The sequence below is a fragment of the Saimiri boliviensis genome, chromosome 7 (assembly GCF_048565385.1).
Source record: "Saimiri boliviensis isolate mSaiBol1 chromosome 7, mSaiBol1.pri, whole genome shotgun sequence".
Taxonomy (NCBI): Eukaryota; Metazoa; Chordata; class Mammalia; order Primates; family Cebidae; genus Saimiri; species Saimiri boliviensis.
Window position 1 is genome coordinate 48,993,206 of NC_133455.1, and position 27,311 is coordinate 49,020,516.

Sequence of the window (27,311 nt, forward strand, 5' to 3'; positions counted from 1 at the left end):
AAAATATCTGTGGTGAGATTAAAAAAAAATTTCTGGTGGCATGCAGAAGAACATAAGAGGACTGAAGACTGTAGCCAATAAGTATACTTCTCTATTCAAATGTTTGAAATATATAAGGTTAATGTCTTTATTGGTTACAAAGTAGAAAGACTTGTCTTTGTTGTTGTCATTGTCATTGTTGGTGCATTTAAGAGGAATGCTCAGAGCCTGAAAAGATGAATAATTCAATGAATGGAAGCAGCAAAGGTGCAATTTTAGATACATAATGTTTTTAAATAACTTAGTATGCTTTTCTTGTGCACAAACACCTGTGCACTAACTTCCCACCACTCTACTGCAAGTACTATTACCTTGGCAGAATTAAGATTGCTACAGCTGAAATGAAGAGCAAAGGAAAGAGTTAACAATTTTGCCTTCCAAATAGGCTTCTTAAGCCAATTTCATTACTAACCAGCAAAAGCTTTTGATTTGCATGAATAGAACTAGTCAAGAAGAAAAAACAGGAAGATGATCAAGGATCAAAAAACCAAAACCTTAAAGAAAGAAAACACTGGATTTTATTCATAAACATAGTTTTATGAAATAGACAACAATATTTAAAATCAGAGAAAGAAAAGACTCCCAACCTAAGTGGACCATGCTTGATGAGTAACGGAAACATCAATAAGAGCATGCCGCTTATTCCAAGAACAAGTACTGTCTACACCAGCAGCAGGATGAGGAAGACACTGCCTGTGCTGAGGAGCTGCTGAAGCAGTCCATACTGCACACTAGGTAGGTGAAGGTACCTCTGCATATGCTTGCATAATGCTTGCCAAGTTTCTGCAGGATGCATTCCTTTCATAAACCCCCCTACTGGATAATGTCTTCTTTAGTCCTTTACAATATTCACATACTCTCGAAATAGGATAAGGTCCTGGATAACCAGAGGGGACACTTCAAAGTGGAGGGAAGGGGAAAAGAAAGTTCTTACCATGAGCCACTGGACTTGGATGGGAATCAGCAGAGCTGATTCAGAGTCCTCACGCCCTAGAACCACGGCAGTGTTGAGACCTATTCCAATTACACTTTTGAAAAAGAAGACAACTATTATAAAAATATCTTAAAAGGGCCAACGAAATTAAGAGCAAAGATATATATGCTGAATTATATATGAGGAAGTAGAAACACTTCCTCAGAGGTGAGAAGGAATCAAAGGGAATTGAAATACAGGGGAGAAAATTCTGTAAATTAGAAAACCAGCTGGATTGTAACAATATTCTCTTAAATATAAAAGACTAGGTGATTTTCCAGAAAGCTAGTGCTGGGTAGAGTAGTGGGTCTATTCTTTGGGATAGTAGTGGCTGTATTCTTTGGGATTTGAAACATACATGGAATCTTCGAAACAGATTTCTGTGTGATATGACATGCTATAAATAGGACACCATTAAAAAGATCTAGCTGATGTTAGGTAGTACAAATTTGCAGTTTAAAATAACAATTCATTACCAAATTATAGCAACATTCACTATGACTCCATTTATTTTGGTTTATTTTCCCAGTAACAGATGTCCATGTAATTTGCTTATTGCCAAGCCACATAAATCTGTTTTGATAATAATTGTGGGGCTTATTTAAAAATATGGTTTGTTTTATTGGATGAAAACTGAATATTTAAATGTTGCTAAATGAACGTTTTTTTTTTAAATAAGGCTACAAAATTCCAGTGAAATTATTCATACTTCTACCATCTGTTATGCAAAAAATTTCAGGCTTACAAAATTTTAGTATGTATAAATACTTGACTTCTAACATTTGCCTATATACCATGATTTACTAGATTGTTACTTTAAATGAACAGAAGAACAAAATAAAAATGGAACCAGCAGGAATTGACAATTTTTATTAGCCCCCAGAGACATTATACAGAAATGTCAAACTGACCACCTACTGAAAATGGCTGGAACCTTCACTTCTCTCAAAATGTCACCAGCTTGCTCAAGTAAACACTAAGGATTGATGTATCTAGCAGCCTTATATGATGTTATTTTAAAGTTATCCATATTTCATTCACCCTTTTTCCCTCCAAACTTCAAGTCACACTGCATTTTATTTTGCTTTTTCCTTAGCAGCATGTAGTAAAGTTCCTGCCTTCTTTCCCAGATAAAATTCCTCTTGATCAAGGCCTTCGCTGCACTCTTCCAATACTTCAGAGCCTGCTTCAACACAACATGACAAGGCACCTGATTTGAAGCAGAGTTTTAGATCAGAGCTTTCCCTTGGCTAGTTATGTAGCACTTGAGCTAGTCTCAGTTTATCTAGACTACAGTTTTCACCTCTGGAAAACAGAAGGATTCTAAGAGTCCTCCTAACCTTTAAAATTCTGTGATACAAACATATACTAAGAAGCATACACAAGTAGCAATAGTAGATTAAACAATCAAATGAGGATAAAAATGATGCCAAATCTCTATCAAAAGATCTCATGTACCCCATAAATATATACATCTAGTATGTACCCACAAAAATTTAAAAATAAACTATGGCAAAATCTTTATAGAATGAGAACCCAGACTAATACCCCAATTTTTTCTGCTAAATTTCCACAAATTTGTCATTTGTATTTGAACTTTCATGTGAGTGAGAGTATCTTTTATCAGTGATGTAAGAAAAGGTTTCAACAGTATAGTTGCATATATGTGTATATTACCCCAATGAAATTACTCATATTTATCCCATCTGTTATGCAAAAAAATTTCAGACATAAAATTTTAGTATCTATAAATACTTGACTTCTAACATTTGCCTATATACAATGATTTACTAGACTGTTACTTCAAATGAACAGAAAAAATAAAATGGAGCCAGTAAGAATTGACAAGTATATATAAATATATACATATATGTAGATAGATGCCTAGACTATATTTATTCTGTTATAGAAACCATATTACAGTGTATTAAAATCAAAAGACTTTCACAGGGTCCTATTGGCAATATTAAGGTTTGCTTACTAGATACATGATATCCAACTGCGTGATTGCTAGGAAAGCAATCCTCATGTAAAAATATTGGATATGTTGTTTGTATTTAAAATATGCCTTACATTACAAGAAAAAAACTAGTGCCAAGAACCTGTTATAATTTCAAAATATTTAAAATTATTTTTATGAAACTACACAACTCTTCAGAAATTACATTATAAATTTATATTTAGTGTTTCTTTAATTTCTGACAACTAAGTAATTTTGCTGGTATCAAGAGAGAACATCAACAATATCTTTTTCTAAAATAACTAAGTTCAATGAATTTACTATTTTTTTGTAAAAAAAACTATTTACATACATATGTATACATACATAGGTAAAATAAGTGATAACACTAACATTTTCAAACTTCAGTAATTTTTTAATAATTCAATTATTTAATATTTCCATGTGCCAAGAATGTGCTTAACAAAAATCAGAAGTTGAAGCAGATTTTTTTTTTAGATGTATTGCTTTTGTAGCTTATAAATGTATAAAAGCTATGGGCATTTATCTAAGGCCACAGAGTAAATTATAAAGATTACTAATATAAAATTAAGCCAATACTAAGGATTAATTTTCACTAGTAGGATGTTAACTAAACCATTGTCTCAAAATTGTAGAAACTTGTTAAATCATCTCCTGGTTGACTTCAAGTGTGTGTTAAGGTTTTGGAGGACCTTATGTAAAGACAACTTTGTTACATTGCGTCAAAACAATCTAAACCTGTATGGCTTAAGTAAAAAAATCACTCAGAATTGAGTAGTAGATTACATTTTTAAAGTCACAATAATTGCAGAATATCTCCATGAAGAGCCTTTACACAAGAGTATAGATTTTACAAACGCCATGTCAAAAACCAAGTTCAATTTTTCCATCACTCAATCAGGTCACATTACAGATCCATCTGTTTAAATTATTAATATTGGAAGGAAGAATGTTACCCCTAAGTGCAGGCAGCTGCAATAGCAGGTCCAGCTGTCTATGACTTCAGTAGCCTTCCTGTAATAGCTAACTTAAAATATTTTCCTTTTATTTCAAAGATCTAATGTCCAAGACAGGTTCAGACCTCTGAACACCAATTCCTAACTTTTCATCTCACTTACTGTAATCATTAGCCCCATTCCAATAACTCTTCAAGTCGTTGAGACCATTAATTCATTGATACTACCATTTTTTGGTGGCCATCAGCCCCTTCATTTTCTCATTTACTTTTTATCCAGTTCAGATTTCTGGCCCAAAACTCTTATCTATTCTTTGAATAAAACTTAAATTCCCTTGTACTTTCTCCTTTACTTATACTAACTTAAAAAAAAAAAAAAAAAAAAAAAAGACTAAACTTATCTTACCACATTATACCTGCACCCATGCTGCTCACAGTGACTCTAGAAAGCATACACAACCATTCTAGCTAAGTATCCTTCCATGTGTGACTAATTATCTCCACTGGGACCTCAGCAGTACTCCTCCAGATTCCAATACATATCCTCAGTGATTTAACTCTCTCAGTCTTAAAGAGGAAACTCCTAAATTTCCAGCACCCACCTCTTGTCCTCACCCTTGGGTGAAAACTTCATTCTTAATTCACTGAGCAATTTGAAGCAGTCAAAATAGAACTTTCATCTCTTCCCCCATGTCTGCTATCATGTTTTCTGCTACACCTATGTATCCTAAATATCTCTTCTGTTAAAATGGACTGAAAAATCACTCCATCCACCTACGGTCAACCCATCCACTTATATGCATTTCGTCTTCCTCTCCATCTCAAGGATTTTGTTCCTTCAGTTAGCTCCTTACTTTCAAGCATAATTTTATTTTTTCTCTCATGTTGGATCACTTATATTTGCATACAGACATTCTACAATAACTCTCGCTAAAGAAAAAAGAAAACCCTTTAATATTCTATGTGCCCATCTAGTTATTGCCCAATTACTCTTATTTGCATTTTAGCAACATTTCTCAAAGGGTTTATCTTTACTGTCTCCAGTTCATCTCTTAGGGCTTTGATCACAACCATTTTGTTAAAATGGATTTATTCAAGGGTATGAACAATCTTCATGTTGGTAATTCTGTGGCTTTATGGTCTGTATTTAGTCCTAACTTTACTTCTCGGCAGTACTTAATATAGACATTTCTTTCTTCCTGAAACATTTTCTTTTCGATTCCAATATGTTACTCTTTCCCAGTTTTTATCTTCCTATTCTTCTGACTCATTTTCTGTTTCTTCCCTTTCCTGACTCTTGAGTAATAGAATAACCCGAAGCTCAATCTTTTTCTCTCTGCTTTCTCTGTCAACCCTCACTTCCTAGGGGTGCTATTTAGTCTTAGGGCTTTGGAAACTGTCTATACAATTTGATAACTACTAAATTTATATCTTCATTCAGAACTTCCTCATTCTCTTGACTTGTACATCTGACTGCCAAATCTCAGTGTGCTGACTTGAATCTTTAATAGACCTCTCACATTTAATGTTTCTAAAATAGAAACTGAATTCTCTCTGTTCTTTCCAAAGCTGGCACTACCATTCTTCCAGTTGCTCAAGCCAAAAAATTTGGAGTCATATTTTCTTTCCCTGATATCCAAAATTGAAATTCTACATTATGAGCAATTACATTGAGCTCTCCCTTTAGGAATGTATCTGAAACTGACTACTTGTCTTTACCTCTACTGCTAATCTTTTAGTCTAAGGCATTAACTTCATGGTAGCTGGAGCAATTTTTTTTTTCAAATCCAATTATAACATTTCTGACATACAATACCCCCACATGGCTATCTAGTTCACCATGAGAGCCTTAAACTATGGTCTAGTAAGTCCTCCATAATCTCCCTTCTGTCTCTTTAACCATATCTCCTAAAACTCATCTTCTTCTTTTCTGAAGTCAATGCATTTGTATTTATTGTATACTCTTCCTTCTTCCTTCATATATTTGGAAGCCTTGTTCATTCACTTTACTTAGTTCTTTTTTGAAATTTACCTATCCAGGAAGTCCTTTCTTGAACATGCTTTCCCCAACTTCCACACACAATTTATCACCTTTTATCATTACACATAAATTTCAGTAAGTTTCTCCTGCTTTGTCCTTGACTTAATGTATGTCTAGGGAAACTGACTTCCTTCTCACTATAAATTATTTCATGGTACAGCAGGTGAGGTTTAAAAATGAGAAATCAGTAGTCCTAGAATTAGAACTTGCCAGCCCCACTCGGTTATGATATTGCTCTTGTCTATCTACCCCACAAATTCTGAATTCTGTTCACCTTCCTAGACTTCAGGGATCTGCCAACCTCTTTCTATTCAGGGACCCTTCCAGGACTTCCCTACCTTCCTTCATCCCCTGACTACTTACGGGATAATATAACCACACTTTGTGCCACTTGCCACATCTCTATACATATCAAAATCTAGTATTTGTATCTGTTACTCTCAGACTTTATAAACCATATTTCCAGTTGCTATTGTCAAATGTTGATACATTTTAAATTATATTCTGTTACAAGCTTGCATGTTTATTCTAATAGGTTAACATATCACATCTTTTAGAATAGTTGTTGTTTAGAGACTTAGCAATAAATTATATTCAATCTCATGTCAAAATCTAAATTTATTATACTTTGCTATATTTATTTTTCAGAGGACTGTTTCTCCTTTACATCCACTTATTCCCATATGTATTACTAAAACTAATGTTCCTAAAGCTCATACTGAATAATTTACATGATTATATCAAGAGGATTTTTCTATTAAAATGAGTTTCATTTGGTTTTTTAAAAAATATTTTGAGAGAGCAGTTATTCTCAGAAGCTAACTAGTTCCTTCCAAAATTTGGTAGTAACTATTATGTTGTATTATATTATACTGTTTGACTTAAAGTGAGTTAGAAATGAAGCAAATAAAATAACTGTATGTTACTTAATAAAAATGCAGTATTCCAATATAAATTTATATTTGAATATACATTTATAGTTCAAGAGTTCTCTTATTGAATTCATTTGAAACATTCAGTTAGAACAATGTAGTAAGAGGCAATACTCAATTATTTCCATGTTTGAATATACTGCTTGAAAATCTATTTTCAAAAAGACCTTACTTTGACATAGTCCACATTAATGTATACATTGCCCACTGATGCCTATCTCCAACTTTTAAATTTGTTTACATATTTATAAATTTGAAGGCCAAAAAAAGGTAACATAAGTGCTAAGAATGAAAGAGATTAAAAATAACAACTCATTTTATACTCAAGTTTATTACCTTCATAATACTAAATTGTGTGAAAATCCAGGTTTTTGTAATTTAACTGGATTAACAAATATAAATAAATAGCAGAAATGAAAGTGATTACCAAATGCAATATTCAAGTAAATAATTAAAGTAAATGCTTTGTTGTAACTCTCCCCAAAGATACCGAAGTCCTGAAGGTCATGCTGATTAACATGCTAAAGAAATATAAATCAGTGGTGTGATTCTACTAAAGCTAATGAGTTCTAAGGTGTTTTTATACATAGAATAGCAGCATAGATGAAAAATGAAGCTTTCTAAATTACCAAAGTGAAGAACACCACATAAGGGTTAGAAAATACTAAAGGCAGAGGTCTAGATTAAGTCTGAGGCACTGGAAAGACTTAATAATATATATATATCAAAAAATGATGAATAATTATTTCCAAAGTATATTCAAAATTGAACAAAATATGGGATTAGGGAACAATGAAAAATACTTAAACATATACCAAAATATTCTGACCGTAAGGATAGGTACATACCAGACTGATTTTAAGTTATACAGTGAAATTGCCCAGAGAGATTTTAACATAGCTGTTAACATTTTAAGGTAGCTTTATTTGATGATACAACTGGTATACAGTGCTTCCAGAAATGCTAAGATGTTCAGTAAACTGTTGTAGGTATCTTCCAAGACTATAATTATTAAATTAAAAAAAATAGGCACATCACTTGGCACTTAATAAAAAACTCTTTGGCTTGGCATCTATTTTAAACTGTACCTGACTGTTCTTAATGAGCATGAAATATGTTTGGAATTCCAAAAAATAAAACTCAGAATTTAGAATCAAAGGGTGCAATCCTGAATTCCAGCTGAACCAGCCTTTGCACTCACCATGACCGTAGCATAAAAAAATAAAGTTAATTTTTAACAAGAAGAAAGAACCTAGACATGCACACTCAAGGAGAGAGACATATATTCAAGAAGCCAAGGCCATGACCACTAATTAAAAATAAATATAAGTGTTTCATCAACAATATGGGTTTGAACTACACAGGCTTACTCGCACATGGAGTTGTTTTTTAACTAAACACAGATGGAAAATGCAGTATTCACAGTATGTGAAACCCGTCTATATGCCTAATTTTTCAAATACGAAGGTTCTGCAGGGCCAACTGCAGAACTTGCCTATGTGTGGATTTTGGTATAAGCTGGGGTTCTGGAATCAACTTCTGAGGCTAACGAGGGATGACTACACAAGTAAACTTCAAAAAATATATTTTTTAAAAAGCAAGCCTCCAGCCTTTGTGATATAACATTGATAGAAGAGACATAAATTCTTCTACATAAATCACAAAAATGTGTTTTCAACAAATGCATAAGATAATGAATTTAACATGCTTGATAATGGTATATGTTTAAAACCAGATAGCTCAGGAAAATCATTGTCATAAGACTGAGAGAGGAAAAGCAGAATTTAGAAAAAGGATCTCAATCACTAGAAAAGACCCTAGTCCTTTCATTTCAAGGTTAATGATTACAAGTACTTTCCACATCAGAGGAAGTAGAAATTGGTATCAGAAACCCAGTCTACGGATGCACAGTTGTTCACCATTACACCTGAGTAGAAAACATACATATTGCTCATTCCTTAATAGGTTCAGTTATTGCTAACAAATCTTTTTATCACCTTTAGTAAATCCTAAGTTTAAAAAGAAAAAAAGTCATACTCTCCAGGTGTTGCTATACAAAGCTCCATGAGCTAGATTGTCCATTCCCAAAATATAGACCGAATTGAAAAAACACGTAAGCAATACCCCTTAAGAAGATCAGCTGATGGAGGTTTAATTTTGTTTCAATGAGTCTCGAATGACAAAATAAAGATTTAGTAATAAAGTTTTGAAAATATTCAAAAATCCTGGAAAGCTTTATTTATAATGCCAACTTTCAGTATTTAATCATGGAAGTTTTGAGATTATAATTACGGGGTGGAGTTCTTTAATGTCTATTATATAGTCCTCATTTTTTGTGATACAAAACTAAGACATAAATGTATATAGTTAAAATCAAAAGTCACAATAGGGAATTACCTTAGGATTAAAATATCTATTTCTAGTCTTTTCAATAAATATTAAATTGAACTATAAGAAATTGTCATTTCTATAGGTTAGAAATAGTTGAATATTGGCAATTTCATATTGTTCAACTTAATATTCATCAAATCACTTCTGTGTTTAGGAATCAGTTCTAGTCAATGAAGATATAATGTGAGTCAAACTAAAGTCTGATGTGTAAGTAAAGTCATCTTTGCAGTTTGGGGAGCCATTTAATATTTCTATGACTGCACTGAATGACTACTGTCAATCCATCTATCCATTGGTTCATCCATACATTCATTCTACAAATACTGATTTGGCACTTAATATATGCCAAGTATTTACTTAGTTATTGAGAATACGTTACCAAAATAAACATATTCCCTGCCCGAATAAAACTTAAACCTTAGTCTGAAAAACAGACATAAAGTTCACAAGAGTTTAAGTATATATATTATGAAAAGTACATTAAAGAATAAGTACAAGAGGCTTTAGAAGAGACAACCAAAATCTTGTCTAGTTTCTGAGATTTCACAGTTTGTAAGCTGGAGTGCTAACTTTTGACACCTCCCAATACAGCAATGAAGGAACCTGGATATAATAATGTTTAATATCCAGGGTAGCTTAAACTAAGTGTTTTACTAGTCTTATCATATCAAAGCAGATGATATTCCAAATCTACATGTACTGATTAGGATCTGAATCTTAGTGGTTTATGTAATTTGCTCAAGAACACAAAGCTAGTAAGTGGTGGTATCAGAATTTGGACCAGCAGTCTCCCCCAAGAACCTACCTCATTAGCTTTTGCTTATGCCACCTCCTATAGCTCAACCCTAATTTATCTGCCTGACCTAAAACTGCAGGACTAATATTCATAGCTCTAGGGCATAACTCTCCTAAAAAGTATCCCCAGGATTATTCAGCTAAGCCTTTCTCATTGCAAGCAGAGATGAAATTGGGAAAGGCAAGACAGGAGAATGTTGACTATTAATGGCATGATCAGTCAGCTGAGGAACAATTGAGGCTAATGTGATTCAAGTAGTTAACAGCTCTAGTCACATTATCCTGTGAAATGTCATTTGAAGTTCCCTTTCAGTTTAGAACTGGTATGTGAAATTTAATGCTTATTAATTAGAACAATCTTTATTGAAGACCATAAATGCATGCTCCAAAGAGCTAAAGCTTACAAACGGCTATTAAACAAGGGTATCACAGGTTAATGATTCCTGTTTGTGGACAAACTGATTTTTTAAAAAGTCGACTCCAAATGTTAGTAGACAAGTTTAAAATTTAAGAATTAAGTAGAAAACACTTTGTTAAATCTTTAAGCAGATGTAATGTTATTTAACCAGGTAAAATACATACCAGGATACTTGACAGAAATTATTCCTAAGTTATTAACTTCATGGCAAATGGCCATTTACTTCTTGTCCTTATCACTCCTGATAAAAAGTGATGTTGTGAACACTACCATTTAATGTACTTAGTCCAAAATGTAAAGTAACATTTATAAATAGCATATCATTATTAGAGTTAACATCAACTATAGAAGGCAAAATTTGCTTTACTGCCAAATTCTCTCTTCTTTATTATCCACTTCTTAGTGTGGTTAAGGAAGAGAGGCATAATTCTGGTTATTTTTTCCCCAAGCCTTATTTGTAGAAAGCATTTATACTCTGTCCAGAAATCACAAATACATTTTATAGATATCCTCATCTATATGTAGCTGCTAAGATAATTGCAGAATTCAAGACATTCTTCAAGAGATGAGAGAGTTCCCTGACCCCTTTCATGGGACTTGCAACAGGGGCATGGCTTGCTTGCTTGGCTGCCATACTCAAACTCCTTATGGGAGAGGAAGCATGCAGAACTGGGGCAAGTGCTTTTGTACTCTAGCCCCACAGCAGCATGTAATGATATGCTATAACTGATGCTCCTTTAGCAGTTGTCATCCACAGATACCTAAATGTTAAGCTAGCTCAGTGGAGAGTCAAGGTGACAGCCTTTTATACCCTAACCTCTGGGTTCCTGGGGTCCTTGTCCAGTGTTCAGGAGAAATCAGGTTACCCAGACCTAAGGGATGGTTAATGAGGGGATTTTATTGAGTGATGGAGGTGGCACTCAGTGGGATGAATGGGAAACTGGAAAGGGGATGGAGTGGGAAGATGATCTTCCCCTCCAGTTTAGCCATCCCACAGCCAGTCTCCTCTCCCACCATCCCCAGACAAATTCCTCTTGACATTCAAACACTCAGTCTTCTCTCCTCAACTAAACTGCTCTGCTTCTGTGCCACTCTTCTGCTCATCTGCTTTTTGGATCCTGGGATTTGGGGTTTATATAGGTACAGGATAGGGGGGCATGGTGAGCCAAAAGGCAACGTTGGGCAAGAAAACAGGAATGCCTGTTCCCACTTAGGGACACAGATTTCGAAGCCTGAGGATGGGGCCATTGCCTTGGAACCCTCCTCTTTTATGCTGTATTTCCCTGCCTCCTGTCCATATCATTCAGAGTATAGTGAAATGCAATTATTTGTAGCATACCAAGAGAAATGTTATCATTGATATGTAGTAGATAAGTTTATATATGACATAGGTTTCTTTGGTTGCAAGCAACAAAAACCAATATGAAAAATTTTTATGGAATATATCTTTGAAGGATATAGAGGAGTTCACAGGGTCAGGGGAAGGCAAAAAAAAAAAAAAAAAAAAAAAAAGAGCAGGCTTAAAACTGACAAGAAGCAGACAACAACAAATCTTACCAGACTTTAAGTTACCATTGCTGTTACTAATATCAAATGCCAACCGCTTGTTCTGTTTTGAATTATCCTATTCGCCATTCATATTCCTCCTGAAGAAACTTATTTAAAAAGCTTTTATCATAGACTTCTGTATTTTACCTAAGAATCTTAGTAAAGTTCTAGTAAAAGAAGCCTCCAAGGAACACTTTCACTTCTGGAGTAGGAAAACTTGATTTATTCCATTAATAAGATTGTATGTCATGGTCAGTCCTTCCCTCAAAGGAAATTTGAATGTAGGTCCAAAGGACGAATGAACATTGGCTGACAAAGGATAAGAAAACTAATTTTTTTTCCCACTAAACTACAGATAAGCATCTCCTATGACCCAGTAATACCACCCCTAGATGATCGCCAAAAATGAAGTGTATACATAAGTTCCCAAAAGATATGTATGAGAACATTTGGGGAAATATTTTTGGTAGTAGATAAAAACTGGTCATTATGGAAATGTTCACAAATAGCAGAATGGATAAGCACTGCATGCAATGACATAGAAGAATTTCACACATACACTGAAACAGCAGCAACCAACTACTAAAGAATACCCAGTGCATGACTTTGTTATCAAACGTACCATAGGCAAAACTAATCTTAGAAGTCAAAACTGATGTTAGAAGTCAACATATGAGTGACTCTTGGGAAGGCTGAAACTAGTGGGGTACAGGAGAAAATTTCTGGGGTGCTTCTGATGACCTGTGTCTTGATCTGCATGTTGCTAAATGGCTGTGTTTAGTTAGTAAAAACTTATTCACCTCTGTATCCTTATGATTTGGGCATTTTTCTGTGTGTTTATATGTGTCTGTGTATCTACATACAAAATTATGTAAAATAAATATAGGGGAATAAATTATAAAATAAAATTTAAAAGAATTAAAGGAATCTGTATCTCCTTTAGAATGCAAAAGTAGCCAAACACAAAATAGAAGCAGCACAATATTCATATTAATTTTAATGTGATAGTAAATGTGAATGATTTACATGTTACTGTGTTTGCATCCATGCTCTATGGAGTTAGCCAACCAGGGTTCAAATCTCAGCACTGCCATTTACTAATCATTTAATCTCTAGTAAATTAATCTCTATAAATGTTCATTTCCTCATCATTAAAATGTGGAGACTAATACCTACATAAGATTGTAGATGTTATGCAACAAAATAATATATGTAAATGGCTTAGTATAGGTTCTGACACAGTTAGCAATTACTGCTAATGCTGTTGAAGTGCTTTAACATATATTTTCTGAAACTCATTATAATCCTAAGAGGTGGTCATGCAAGGTGAGATGTTGTGCAGTATTCTCCACAATGTGGGACAAATATCCACTGGTAGCACACAAATTGATTTCAGATGGCATACAGGCCTGGCCTTAAATTACACTGAATTGCACAGTAAGAAAATTGTTCTCTTCCAAAGCTTTTGATTACATTAAGAAAAGTTCACAGTTTGGTGCCAGTGTGTCTTCAAACTTCTTCTATGGCTTGCTAAGCTCCCATTTTAACAAAGAAAGGGCAAGCTTTAGGCTAAAATTTGATGACATTGATTTAGTTTTGGTCTTGTGCTGTGCATGTGTTTTATGAACACCTCCCATTTATGCCAAAAATTTATGCCAAAAAATAGTGATTATTCATTTCATTAACTATAATTTACTTATATGAATTTATGTAGATTAAAAGGGAGTCCAAATATATTTAAGATATAGTAGAATATTTGGAATACAGACAGAAATGTTAATTTGTGATATGTGACCTGAAATAAAATGAATTTATGATGGAAATCTTATGTAATATAATCACTTTGTTGAGTTATGAAGACCCCTTTGTCAGAATATGGTATATCCTCCCATCTATAATTCACATATTACCTAGAAATCTCTCCAGATGACTGAAATTTCTCTTGAAAATGCAAATTCTAAGTCAGAAGCCACGGTTGTCCAGGCCACAATGCAGGAAACAGCTTACTACCAAACCACAGCAAATGAAGTTTTACTTTGTCTTAGCCCCTGATCAATCCTTCCTTCACCTTGTGGAGGTCAAAACAACAGTTATTAGGGGAATGTAGAAGGAGAAGCCAATATTTCTTTCCATCCCTTTCCCCTCTTTTCCTGTAATTTCTGATCTAAAACAGATCCCTGCACCTAGAAGTAAGTAATAAAAGAAGGAGAAAAGATTTAATAGATACAAATTTGCAGTTTAATTACAGGTGGGAGATATTCTAATTTCTGAGTTCAGATTATATGCAATTTGGAAGGGATACTGGTCTGAGCAGAAAACTCAAAGATTTAATGGCATTTTAATACAGAGAAAAATTTGTGTACTGGCAAAGGTTTCCAGGGATGGTAGAAGTTAGAAACAGTTGTGTCTTGATAAAATCATGAGTGTGCTTATTAGGCATACTGGTTTATATTAAATAAGAAATAAAATAAAATTACAATAAACCTCTCATGGGCTAATCACATGAATATGTAGATAACACTTGCTATATCTACCTAAACAATATTTTCTTTTGCAGAAATAACCAGAAGGACACACAATAGAATTTCCACAAACAGAAGAGCAACTCTCAGAAATGCTACAATTTTTTTTAAAGTTGTGATTGTTACAGGTAGACATACAATTAGAAATCACAAACTCAATTCAATACTTATCTTTTATATGAAGTTATAAAATATAGATCATAAATCAAATAATATGTTTCAAAAGATTTAGTAAGGCTTCATATCATAAAATAAACACAAGGTAATTCAGAGTGGAAACTTCATTTCCTGTTCACCTATAAACTGCAGTGAGAGGCATAACCACATATTTCAAGCCCACAGCTTGAGTGACTCAGAGCATTTTTATTGTCTATTTATCTACAATCAAAGCACTGTGCTTATGTATATACAATCTGCTCAAATAGTGTTTCATATTCACTAATTCATTCTACAAATATTCTGAATACACACATTTCAAACATTTTACTTGCTAATGGCAGGCAAACAACTAGACACAAATGTTCACTGCTCTGAGGAAACAGTGAACAATTAATAACAACTATGACCAATGTCACTAAATGGTAGAAAGCATGAAAGTGCTTCAAGCAGTAATATACAGTTCCGTAAGAGAATGAGGGAGGGTAAAAGATTGCTCATTATTTCTGTGAACAATTAGAAACTTACTCACTGCAACAGTTTTAATATGCTCTTAAATGATAAAACAAAATTTCAAGGCCGGGCATGGTGGCTCATGCCTGTAATCCCAGCACTTTGGGAGGCCAAGGCAGGTAGATCACAAGGTCAAGAGATCGAGACCATCCTGGCCAACACTGTGAATCCCCATCTCTACTAAAAATACAAAAATTAGCCAGGTGTGGTGGCACGCACCTGTAATCCCAGCTACTCAGTAGGCTGAAGCAGGAGAATCGCTTGAACCTGGGAGGTGAAATTTGCAGTGAACCAAGATTGTGCCACTGCACTCCAGCCTGGCAAAAAAAGCAAGATTTTGTCTCCCCTCCACACAAAAAAAAATGCAGTACTGATAAAAAAATATATAACGTTTATATGACACTAAATGATTTTAAATCTATTTTGGCATTATTTTAAAATGTGGTTCTGCTCTGTTTTAGAGGAAACAATAAAAATGTTTGTTTTCCATTCTATGTAATGTCACAGAAATTTTAGTAAGAGAAATGTACACCTTTATCTCACTAGAGCACACCCAGGCGATTATACTAATCCTCATTCTAACTTTTCCAAGTGCTTCTGTGTTATTTTTGTTTTGTCTTTCTTTTTTCTTAAATTTCCTAAGCATATGACTATGATTAGCCCAAGTCTCCCCATCCGTTTCAGTTACAGAGTCAGAAGATAAATAAAGAACTAGACAAGGAAATAAGCATAGGCTGAAAATACCTCACAGGAGGTATACTTTTAAAAGGTACCCTGAGGCATACCGGGAGTTTAATTTTGGATTTGAAAATACTACTTCAGAAAAGCAACATTGTTTATTTAGAAGAAAAATGGAAAGCAAAGAACAATGGGTTAGGTGTAGAGCAAAACAATCCGCAAGAAAAATAAGCGTGAAGGGAAAAGTAAAAACATGCCATGTGGAAAAAACATATTTCCCCAGTCTATTACAAAAAGTAACAAATATTACTAAATCATGCTAAGGAAGAAGCATTTCTTCATAGTGATTTGCTGCAGATGTCAGCTGTGGCAGGCCACTAATTTATGTTCCAAGAAATAAAGAAGAATGGAGGGGTTTATCTGAAGAATTTCTAGGCTTGATGTTTACGCTTTCTTGGAAAGATTCCCAATTGTTTTGTATGCATAAAGAGTCCCTCCAAACACATGCTCAAAGTAATCTTATCTGTAATGTGAAGGCAGTAATGATCTGTAAAAGGTGAATGCATCACTGTGGTAATAACAAAATCAACCTGAGCCACTCTCATCCTCCCACCACGCTGCCCCCACAGTCAGCACTTGCTTTTCTGTTTCTCTTAATGATATCACACTTCTCCAAGCCTCCAAAGTTGAGAACAGCTGTTAAGAACACAGATTTGAAATTAGAAAACTACCTGGGGCCTACTATCACCAGCTGTTTAACTTGAGTAAACTACTTAACCTCCCTCACTGTTCATTCTCTTCTCTATACTATAGGGATCATATCTGCCTCACGCAGTTGTGTGGTTTTCTTTTTTGAATCACAGTAACACAAGTAACATTTACTATAGTAGGCATTCATTATTTGCCCTCATTTATTCTTATCTCTTCCTTCTTTTTCTTCATTCTATCACAAAGACATTAGGAAGTAAGGATCAGTAGCCTTAAACTCCATTTCTTTATTTCTGCTCCCTAGTGTTCTACCTTTCCTGGTCACAGACTGTATGTCAGGGTTCTCTAGAGGGACAGAACTAATGGAATAGGTGTATATATAAAAAGAAGTTTATTAAGGAATACTGGCTCACACGATCACAAGGTGAGGTCCCACAATAGGCCATCTGCAAGCTGAGGAGCAAGGAAGCCAGTCCGAATCCCAAAACCTTGAAAGTAGGGAACCTGACAGTGTAACCTTCAGTCTGTGGTGAAGGTGTAAGAGTCCCACAGCTGAAGAACTTGGAGTCAGATGTTTGAGGGCAGGAAGCATCCAGCATGGGAAAAAGATGAAGGCCAGAAGACTAAGCCACTCTCATCTTTCCACATTCCTCTGCCTGCTTTTCTCATAGCCTTGCTGGCAGCTAATTAAATGGTGCTGACCTAGATTGAGGGTGGGTCCGCTTCTCCCAGTCCACCAACTCAAATGTTCATCTCCTTTGGCGACACCCTCGCAGACACAACCAGGGATAATACATTGCATCCTTCAATCAAGTTGATACTCAGGATTAACCATTACACAGACCTACACTCTGCTCTCATAAAAAAAAAAAGTGCACTTTTTGTACACCTCATCTCTGCTGTCAGTACAACCTGTCCCTTCCCCCCTCTGTGAAGCCCACCCAAATGTGACACCCCAGCTGCATGAAATCATAGGCAAATAGACTATCCAGTGCAAAATATTTTCAGATGGGCAAGCTTGGAATTACTAACCTATCTGGTAAGTAGCATCTTTTTTATTCTGAACAAGATTACTCTCTCTTCCTAACCTAAGGAATTTAACTTCTGTCAGTACTTTTCATTGGGAGGTCCATCAGGCTTTCACCCACAGAAGCCCTGGTGCTTATTTTAAAAAAAAGAAAATCTGAGCAAAGGTCTGAGGACAAAGATTTCCTCTGGTGCTTTACATCTCAGTATGTGTGCTATAAATGCTTCCTTTTTTCTTTTCCTCCCCCTCCTCTTTTCTCCTTTCTCTACTTCTTTTCCTTGTTCTCTTCTTCCTGTCTCTTCCTATTAGACCTTGGGGGTAGAAGATGATGTTATTTCAGAGGATCCTAACTCTATTCAGGTATAACAAGGTGTGTTTGGCTTCAGAAATGCCATCAGTCACCCAGCACAGCATCTAGAAATTCCTGTTCTAGATTAATGACATAAAAATAGAGCAAGATACAAACATTCAGTCTGTTTGGATAAAGGGAATATAACTGTTTCTATTTTGACATCCTGAGAATGACTAAAACCATTCTAAGAGGAATAAAGCATAAGGTATTATTGCCAGTCCTCATATCACTTTTAGAATAATATGAAAATGTTCCGAACTCGCTTATGATGATAAACTTGAACATCTGAAGAAAGTATCTCCTTGGCCTTAGGAAAAGGAAACTCATTTTTGTTTGCTGATAGTCCAGACGTTGGACTTACTAGTTCATTAAGCACTATTAATAAGAAAGGATGTGAGGCTAAGACTTGTGTAGAGGAATAAATGGGATCTTGAGAAACAGAGGTACGAAGACCTAGTAGGAGGGTTACTAGTTGGAATTCCAGATGGCTACAGAAAGGGAAGGAATCTTAGAAGAGCATTTGGAGGGTACGTGTGTGTGTGACTGAGTGTGTCCAAATGCATGCTTGACCTCGTAATAGAGGAGAGGAACTTAAGCTGAATGTGAAATCGTTAACCAAGAGAACGTCCATCACAAGAAACACTGTTTGGCTGCTAGAAATGATGTATCAAAGTCCTCAGCAGCTGACAATTTTGCTTTACTTGAGTGAGACTCTGCCATCAGGTCTATCCTTAGACCTTCATAAAGGAGAAAAAATTGGTCACTTCTCACAGATCATCCCATGACTGCCCGACAGAAAAAGCTGAGATACATAATAAAACATCATTCTGACCATATCTCATTTCACTCCCTGTGCACAGAGTGCCCAAGCTCCAACGCAGCCCCTAGCAATTAGGAAGACATTGGGAAGAAATTATCATACCTTTAACTAGAGAGCTAAGTTAAATAAATCCATGTAAGGATAATGTAAATCTGAGATGTGCCATTCCCACAGCCTCTATCCTAGCAGTCCTTGACGGCTTGCTGAAGCTCCTCCTCCAAATCAATGTGTGTGAGATGTAGGTTTGAGGACTTTGAGGTCATGCAGACTTCTATCTGAAGCTAAATAAAAACTCAGCAATTCTTAAGAAGAAACAAGATACAGCAATCTCATGTTCTAATAATTCATATATAATATTTCATCAATGAGTTATGTTAGTATTATTGATACTGGGTTGTATCAATAATTCATGTGTATCTATTTTGATTTTCCCCATCACCAAATTCTCTCAGAAAATGCATCATCAAGGCAGAGTGTGGGAGAACAACACTGATCTTCATTGGTGACTGCAGATTTGTATTATTTCAACAACTTGTTTTTCTCTTTATTCTCCCCTTTCCTACTTTGCTTGGCAGATTGTGAGCAAGCCTAGAAAATCCTCACCAGCCACATTGTGATTCCCAATGCCCCCACATCACCACTCTACTGACAAAGAACCAGTATTCAATAGAGTGGTTGCACGCTGCTGGAAGCATGCTAATCCTTAACCTAAATGCTAGTACATAAAGTTAACAGCACTTAAATGCTGATGTGAAGTCAAGAAATCTTATGTTACATAATAACAGAAGAATAAAAGAAGTAAAATGAAGATATTTTTTCTTAGTACAAATGTATACATGCACTAACATGTTCTTAACAAAAGGAGGAAGAAATACTCATGACAATTACAGTCCTCATTTCTGCAACTGGTTATGAAGTTGTAGCTGGTATTGATGACTACTACTTCCACTTCCCATTCTGTATTCCCCTTGCCTTCTGCAAGAACCGCAATGGGTCATATTTTTTTACCTGGCGCAGTGACCCAAACCTTCATTTCTGAAGGGTCTGTGCCATCTGTAGTCCTTCAGGGGTTGGGTCATTGTAGTTTTCCATTGACCTTAATCAGGGCATGGTTATACTAAGAGACACCCTGTTGGATCTCCTGCACTTCACTTCACACATACTATTCCTTACCCCCATTGTGGAGTTGTAGGCCAATTTCATCTTGATAGTTCAGGTCAATCACCACAGCCAACACTGTAACTCCCTTCTTAGGCTGTTGACTTACAGCCCAAATTGGCCAGGTGGCACCTTAACTTCCAGTTTAATGTATTCATTGTTGTGTCTCCTGGTGGCAGCATTCCTCCTTCTGGAACTAAGACCTCTAGGTCAGCAGAAGGTAATATCACAGTATCAGAAAGCAAAAATGTTGCTAGTGGGTCACGAGTGATATGGACAGGAGGCTGGAGGGTGGAGTCCCTGGGGAGGGCTCTACCCTTAAGCCTGGACCCCCAGCTCTAAATAGGAATAGGAATTCCTGTTTTTGTGTCCAAGTGTTATGTTGCTTTTTGGCCCACCCCATCCCACCCCCGTCCTGTGCCTATGTAAACCCCAGACCTTAGCTGGCAGAGGGACAAGCAGCTGAATATAAAGAGAAGCAGCAGCAACTCAGTGTTGGAGACTACAAATAGACATGGCTAACATCAGACAGCACGACTTTGGTGAGGAGCCTGGCCAGAGATGGCGGAGCTTCAAGAAAAGATCACCTTCTTCCTGCACCATCCCCTTTCCAGTTCTCCTTCCTCTGAGAGCCACTTCCACTGCTTAATAAAACCTCTGCATTCACCATCCTTCAGAAATGTGTGGCCTGATTCTTCCTGGATGCTGGACAAGGACCCAGGTACCAAAAGGGTAGGGTGTAAAAAGCTGTCACCCTGACTTTTCACTGAGCTGGGTAAAGGCAGGGTATAAAAGGCTATCACTCTGATTCTCCACTTAGCAATCCATGGACAGCAACTGCTAAAAGAGCATTAATTGTATTACACCCATAGACACATGATGGGTCCAGAGCCCAAAAGCACTTGACCCAGCCCCAGCATCCACTCATCTGCGTGCCACCCCTCCCAAAGGAGTTGGAGCACCACAGCCAAGTAAGCAAGCCACACCCCTGTCACAAGTCCCACAAAGGGAACCAGAGAATTCTTCCTTATTACTAGGGGTGATGGTGAGTGGTGCCACTTCCACTTTCACCCCTTGATTCCTGGCCCCATAAATCCTGACTATGGAAGAAACAGTACCATACATTGGATGCTGATTCAGAGCACACACAGCCTTCTGGGAAACTTTGCCCCAGACCTGCAAAGTATCGTCAACTAGTTGGCATTTTAATTGTGACTTCAAAAGGCCATTCCACCATTCTGTACATCAAGATGCTTCAGGATGATGGGGGATATAGTAAGAAGAGTGAATTCCATGAGCGTGAGCCCACGGCTGCACTTCTTCGGCTGTAAAGTGAGTGCCTTGGTCAGAGGCAATGCTGTGTGGAATACCATGATGGGACCAGATAAGGCATTCTGTGAGCCCACAGATGGTAGTCTTGGCAGAAGCATTGAGCACAGGATAGGCAAACCCATATCTGGAATAAGCATCTATTCCAGTGAGAACAAATGGCTGACTTTTCCATGATGAAAGTCCAATATAATAAACTTGCCTATAAGTAGTTGGCTGATCACCCCAAGGAATGGTGCCATACTGAGGGCTTAGTGTTGGTCTCCACTGCTGGCAAATTGGACATTCAGCAGTGACCATAGCCAGGTCTGCCTTGGTGAGTAGAAGTCCATGTTGCTGAGCCCATGAATAACCTCCATTGCTGCCAGGATGGCCATAGCCTCATTGGGCAATGACTGGGGTAGCTGGAGGAAGAAGCTGAGTGATATTCACAGAATGAGTCATCCTATCCACTTGATTATTAAAATGATCCTTGGCCGAAGTCACCCATTGGTGAGCATTCACATGAGATACAAATATCTTCACAGTTTTTGACCATTCAAAGAGGTCCCTCAACATACCTTTTTCCAAAATTTCTTTGTCATCAATTTTCCAGTCGCGATTCTTCCAAGTCCCTGACCATCCTGCCAAACCATTGGCTACAGCCCATGAATCAGTACATAATCACACATCTGACCATTTCTCTCTCCATGAAAAGTGCACCACTAGGCACACGGCTTGAAATTCTGCCCACTGGCAAGATTTTCCTTCACTGCTGTTCTTCAGCAATGTCCTAGAAAGGGGCTATAGTGTTGCAGCTGTCCACTTTCAGGTGGTGCCTGCATATCATTCAGAGCCATCTGTAAACCAGACCCTTGTCTTCTGTTTCTCTGTCAACAGATCATAGGGAACTCCCCATGAGGCCATCCATGCAGGCTGCAGGAGAGTAGGCAGGGTGGCAGAAGTGGAGACAATGAACTCAAATGCTCATAATCTTTACTCAAATGCTCAAATGCTCATAGTCTCCACTCCTGCCACCCTGCCTACTCATGTAACTTACTTGTGCCTTCAGGACCTGCCCAAGCCTGACCATGTATATAGCACTTCCATTTGAGATGGAATGCTGCTGTGCATGCCCAGCTTTGTAGCTAGATGAGTCACAAAGCAGCCAGTTCATGATATGTTGTTTGGGTCTGATGTTAAGTTGATAACCCATAGTAGAACATTCAGCCTCTACCAAAGCCCGGTAACAGACCAAGGTCTCTCTCTTAAAGAAGAGTAGTTTTCTGCAGAAAATGGCAGAACCTTGCTCTGAAATCCAAGAGGCTTCCATTGTGGTTCACCTTTGGGGGCCTGCCAAAGGTTCCAAATAACATCCCTATCTGCCACTGAGACTTCAAGCACCATGGGATCTGTTAAGTCATGTGGACCAAGTGGCAGGGCAAATTGCACAGCAGCCTGGACCTGTTGCAGAGCCACCTTCTTTTCTAGACCCCACTCAAAACTAGCAGCCTTTCAGGTCACTCAATAAGTATGCTGGGGTAACACCAAAATGAGGAATGTGTTGCCTCCAAAATCTAAATAGGCCCACTAGGCATTGTGCCTCTTTCTTGGTTGTAGGAGGGGCCAAATGCAGTAATGTATTCTTCACTGTAGAAAGAATATCTCAACAGGCCTGACATCACTGGATCCCTAGAAATTCTACTGAGGTAGAAGGTGTCCCTGAATTTTAGTCAGATTTCCATCTCCTGGCATGCAATTGCCTTACCAATAAGTCCAGTGTATTTGCTACTTCCTGCTCACTGTATCCAATCAGCATAAGGTTGTCAATGTAATGGACCAGTGTGATATCTTGCAGAAGCAAAAAATGATCAAGATATCTCTGAATAAGATTATGACACAAAGCCAGAGAGTTGATATACTCCTGAGGTAGGATGGTAAAGGTATATTGTTGACCTTTCCAGCTGAAGAAAAATTGCTTCTTGTGCACCTTATGGACAGGAATGGAGAAAAAGACATTTGCCAAAACCACCTCTGATACAGCAGCTGCAATTAGAGTCACCACTTGGTTAAGTTTATAATAATCCACTGTCATTCTCCAAGATCCACTTGTCTTCTGCACAGGCCAAATTGGAGAGCTGAGGAGGGATGTGGTAGGAATCACCACCCCTGTGCCTTTCAAATTCTTGAAGGAGGCACTAATCTCCACAATCCCTCCAGAGATGTGATACTGTTTTTGATTTACCATTTATCTAGGTAGATGCAGCTATAGTAGCTTCCTTCTGGCCTTTCCCATCATAATAGCTCTCACACTACCAGTCAAGGAGCCAATGTGGGGGTTCTGCCAGCTGCTAAGTATGTCTATGCCAATTATGCATTCTGGCACTAGGGAAATGACCACAGGAGAGTCTGGGGACCCACTGGACCCCCTGTAAGTCAGAACTGAGTTAAAACTCCATTAATTACCTCACTTCCATAAGCCCCTACTTTCACTGGAGGACCACAATGACATTTTTGGTCCCCTAGAATCGATGTCGGCTCAGAGCCACTGTCCAGTAGTCCCCAAAAAGTCTCATCATTCTCCTTTCCCCAGTGCACAGTTACCCTGATATAAGGCCAGAGGTCTCCCTAGGGAAGAATGGGAGCAAAAAATTAACAGCATACATTGTCAGTAGTGTAGCAAGGTCTTTCCTCAATGGGACTCGGTATCCCCTCTATTTAAGGGGTTCTCGTCTGTAACCTCGTCCAAGTCTGGAAATTGATTGCAGGGTCATAGTTCTCTATTTTTATAGTTCAAATTAGTCTTTGCTCCACTCAGCCTGGAATTTTTCTGCTTACGTAATGAATAATTCAGTAGGCTTCCTATCAATTTTACTTCTAGGAACACTGTGATTAATTAGCCAATGCCAGAGCTCTACACTACACAAGTCAGACTATTCTGATGCTGCTTTAGCTGTGCTGTTAGCTACAGTAGCTAAACTGATTTTGCCCTTGACAGTTGAGTGCTGCCACTTGGCCCCTGCCACCTTGGGATACAATTATCCCCATAGCATTTAAGCTTTGCAGTTGAGTGACTGTGGTTCCCACTGTAAGATCTGGCACACAGACAAGAGTAATCAGAGAACTCCTTAAGGATGCAGTTGCTCCCCTCACAAATCTGTTTCAGAAGGTATTGGTGAAGAATATGTCTTCTGCACCCTCCCAGCTGGTATGAATAGGTCTAAAGGGATGAACCTACCCTAGCATTCCAATCTCCCTAAGCCTTTGGATCCCTTCCTCTACACTAAACTAAGGGAGATCAGGCATTTCCAGCTCACTCAGTGGGTCATCTTTTAATCCATATTTCAGCTAGCCAAGCAAATAAACTATTAGAACCTGTTTTTAACTCTCTGCACTGCAACATTAAAAGCAGAATCCCTGCTTAGTGGGCTCATATCAATAAATTCAGGCTGATCCAACTTTATGTTCTTTCCACCATTATCCCACACCCTTACTATTCATTCCCATGCCCGTTCTCTAGATTTCTGCTAATGTAAATTAGAAAACTCAAGCATGTCTTTTGGAGTGTAGTGCACCTACTTGTGGGTCACACTCTGAACCTCACCTCTTGGGGCCTGCTGCCACTTTAGTCTAGTTATAAGTCTAGAAGTAAACAGGGGTGTTGGGGGTGGGTCCTGAGAAGAATCAGCATTGTCTTACCTGGAAACTGCCTCAGGGGAGGCCATCACTGTTGCCCCAGGCTTGCAGTGTTAATATCCTCAGACAAAGATGGAAAGGCTGATGGCAGCATGGGTAGGAGAGGAAATATTGCCACCAGTGGGGGGTGAAGGTGAAAAGGTTATTTCTTACAGCAAAACGCTCATCTGAATTTAGGAATTCAGTATCCCTGGTTTCATGAGTGTCCTCCCACACATCCCCATTCAAAGCTGTGGGGTCCCAATCTTTTCCAATCAATGACTTCACTTTAACAGTAGATACCTGGTGAGGCTGAGCATGCACCTTTCATTGCAGGTCAGCCATTCGCATGATAAGAGCTTGTGTATGATTTTACACAATTCCAGACTCTTGTCTACAGGAGATCAGACTCTTATTCAGTGTAATCTTAGATTTGAAGCTCAGTGTGTGCTTCTGGAGCTGGGAGTTAGAATCCCTGAGTTCATCATGTTCTTTCATCACTGTGTCCCACTAACTTAGGAGTAACCAATGAAGTTCATTATATTCCCTGGTTCTCCCCATATGGTCAAAGGTGCTATGTATAGAGTCACTGAACTCCTTGTCTCTAATGAGTGGTAAATTAGGAGTATCAAATGCATTTATTTTGCCTAATTATCCAAACAGTTTATGCAAAGGACAAAGTGTTCTCTGTACTATTAGAAGTAGAGTCCTTAGAATCTTTGGGTCTAATCAGATTGAGTAGCCAACTACAGAAATCCTGAAACCAACTACAGAAATCCATCCTTAATATTATGTTCCTCTGGCTGGGGGGGGGGGGGGGGGGGCGGGGGGCGGGGAAGGGGGGAGTGGCTCACGCCTGTAATCCAAGTACTTTGTGGGAGACCAAGGCGGGCGGATCACCTGAGGTCGGGAGTTCAAAAACAGCCTGACCAACATGAAGAAACCCCATCTCTACTAAAAATACAAAATTAATCTCCTAGCTACTCAGGAGGCTGAGGCAGGTGAATAGCTTGAAACTGGGAGGTGGAGGTTGTGATGAGCCAAGATCATGCCACTGTACATCAGCCTGGGCAACAAGAGCAAAACTCCATCTCAAAATAATAATAAATAAAATTATGTTCCTCTAGCATTACTTAGTACCCAAATCTGTATTCATCAGGTTTCTCTAGAGGAACAGCACTAATAGGATAAAGGTATTTATGAGAGGCAGTTTATTAAGGAGTATTGACTCACTCATCCCACAGTAGGCTATCTGCAACCTGAGGAGAAAGGAAGCCAGTCCGAGTCCTCAAACTTCAAAAGCAAGTAAGCTAACAGTGCAGCCTTTGGTCTATGGCCAAAGGCCCAAGAGCACCTAGAAAACCACTGGTCTAAGTCCAAGAGTCCAAAAGCTGAATGTTTCAGTCATCTCTGCTCCACTTCTCTCATTCTCTCTTGAACCAAACTTAGCGTTCATCTTTGCTATTCTAGTGAAACAATAGTTGATGAATTTGGCCATTATCTCCATGTTGCTAGAAGATGGTTGTGTTTTTTTTTTTGGTTCTCATTTGTTTCAGCAACAGTGTTTGACACAGTTGATCATATTATCCTTCTTAGAGCAGTTTCTTCACTTAGCCCCTATGATGTCTCTCCCTTTTAGTTCAACTATTTTATTGGAGAGTCCTTGATCTACTCTGCTAGAACCTCCTTATCTTCTCAAACTCTAAATTTTAGAGTGTCTTTGGGTATAACTTTTGAGTTTGTCATCTTGTCTCATAATGTTATATCATCTATATTCTACTAACTCCTAATTTATATCTACAGCCCTGTTTCTCTCCTTCACAATTTTACTTAATAAAATAAATTCTTTTAAGCCCCTTCTTAAATCCCAGCTGCTTGGCTGAGGCCTCCCATGTATATAATTTGCCATGTGATTTGTATACAATTTGCCATGTGACTTTAAGGAAGTTATTTTACCACCCTAAGTAGTTTTACACCTAATATTGAAAATAATATCTACATTTAGGGTTGTCTTATGGTGAAATTCCTTAAGTGCACATATTTTTAAGTATTAAAAATATAAGGGCTTAAAAATTAGAAAATAGCCTTAATGTTACGTCTAAAACACAGCAAATATTAAATTTCTAGTGGCTCAAATATAGTGCTACTTTTCAAAATACATTCCACTATTTAATATATAATACATCTATCTAGTTAGAATATGCATTTTCTTTGGCACTCACTAAAAGAAGATTTTATGTTAATTTTTTAAACATGTCTGGCAAACATCTTTGTTTTTTTCTGAGTTGGTCTTTGGGGAAAAACAAAAAATGTTGTTTCCC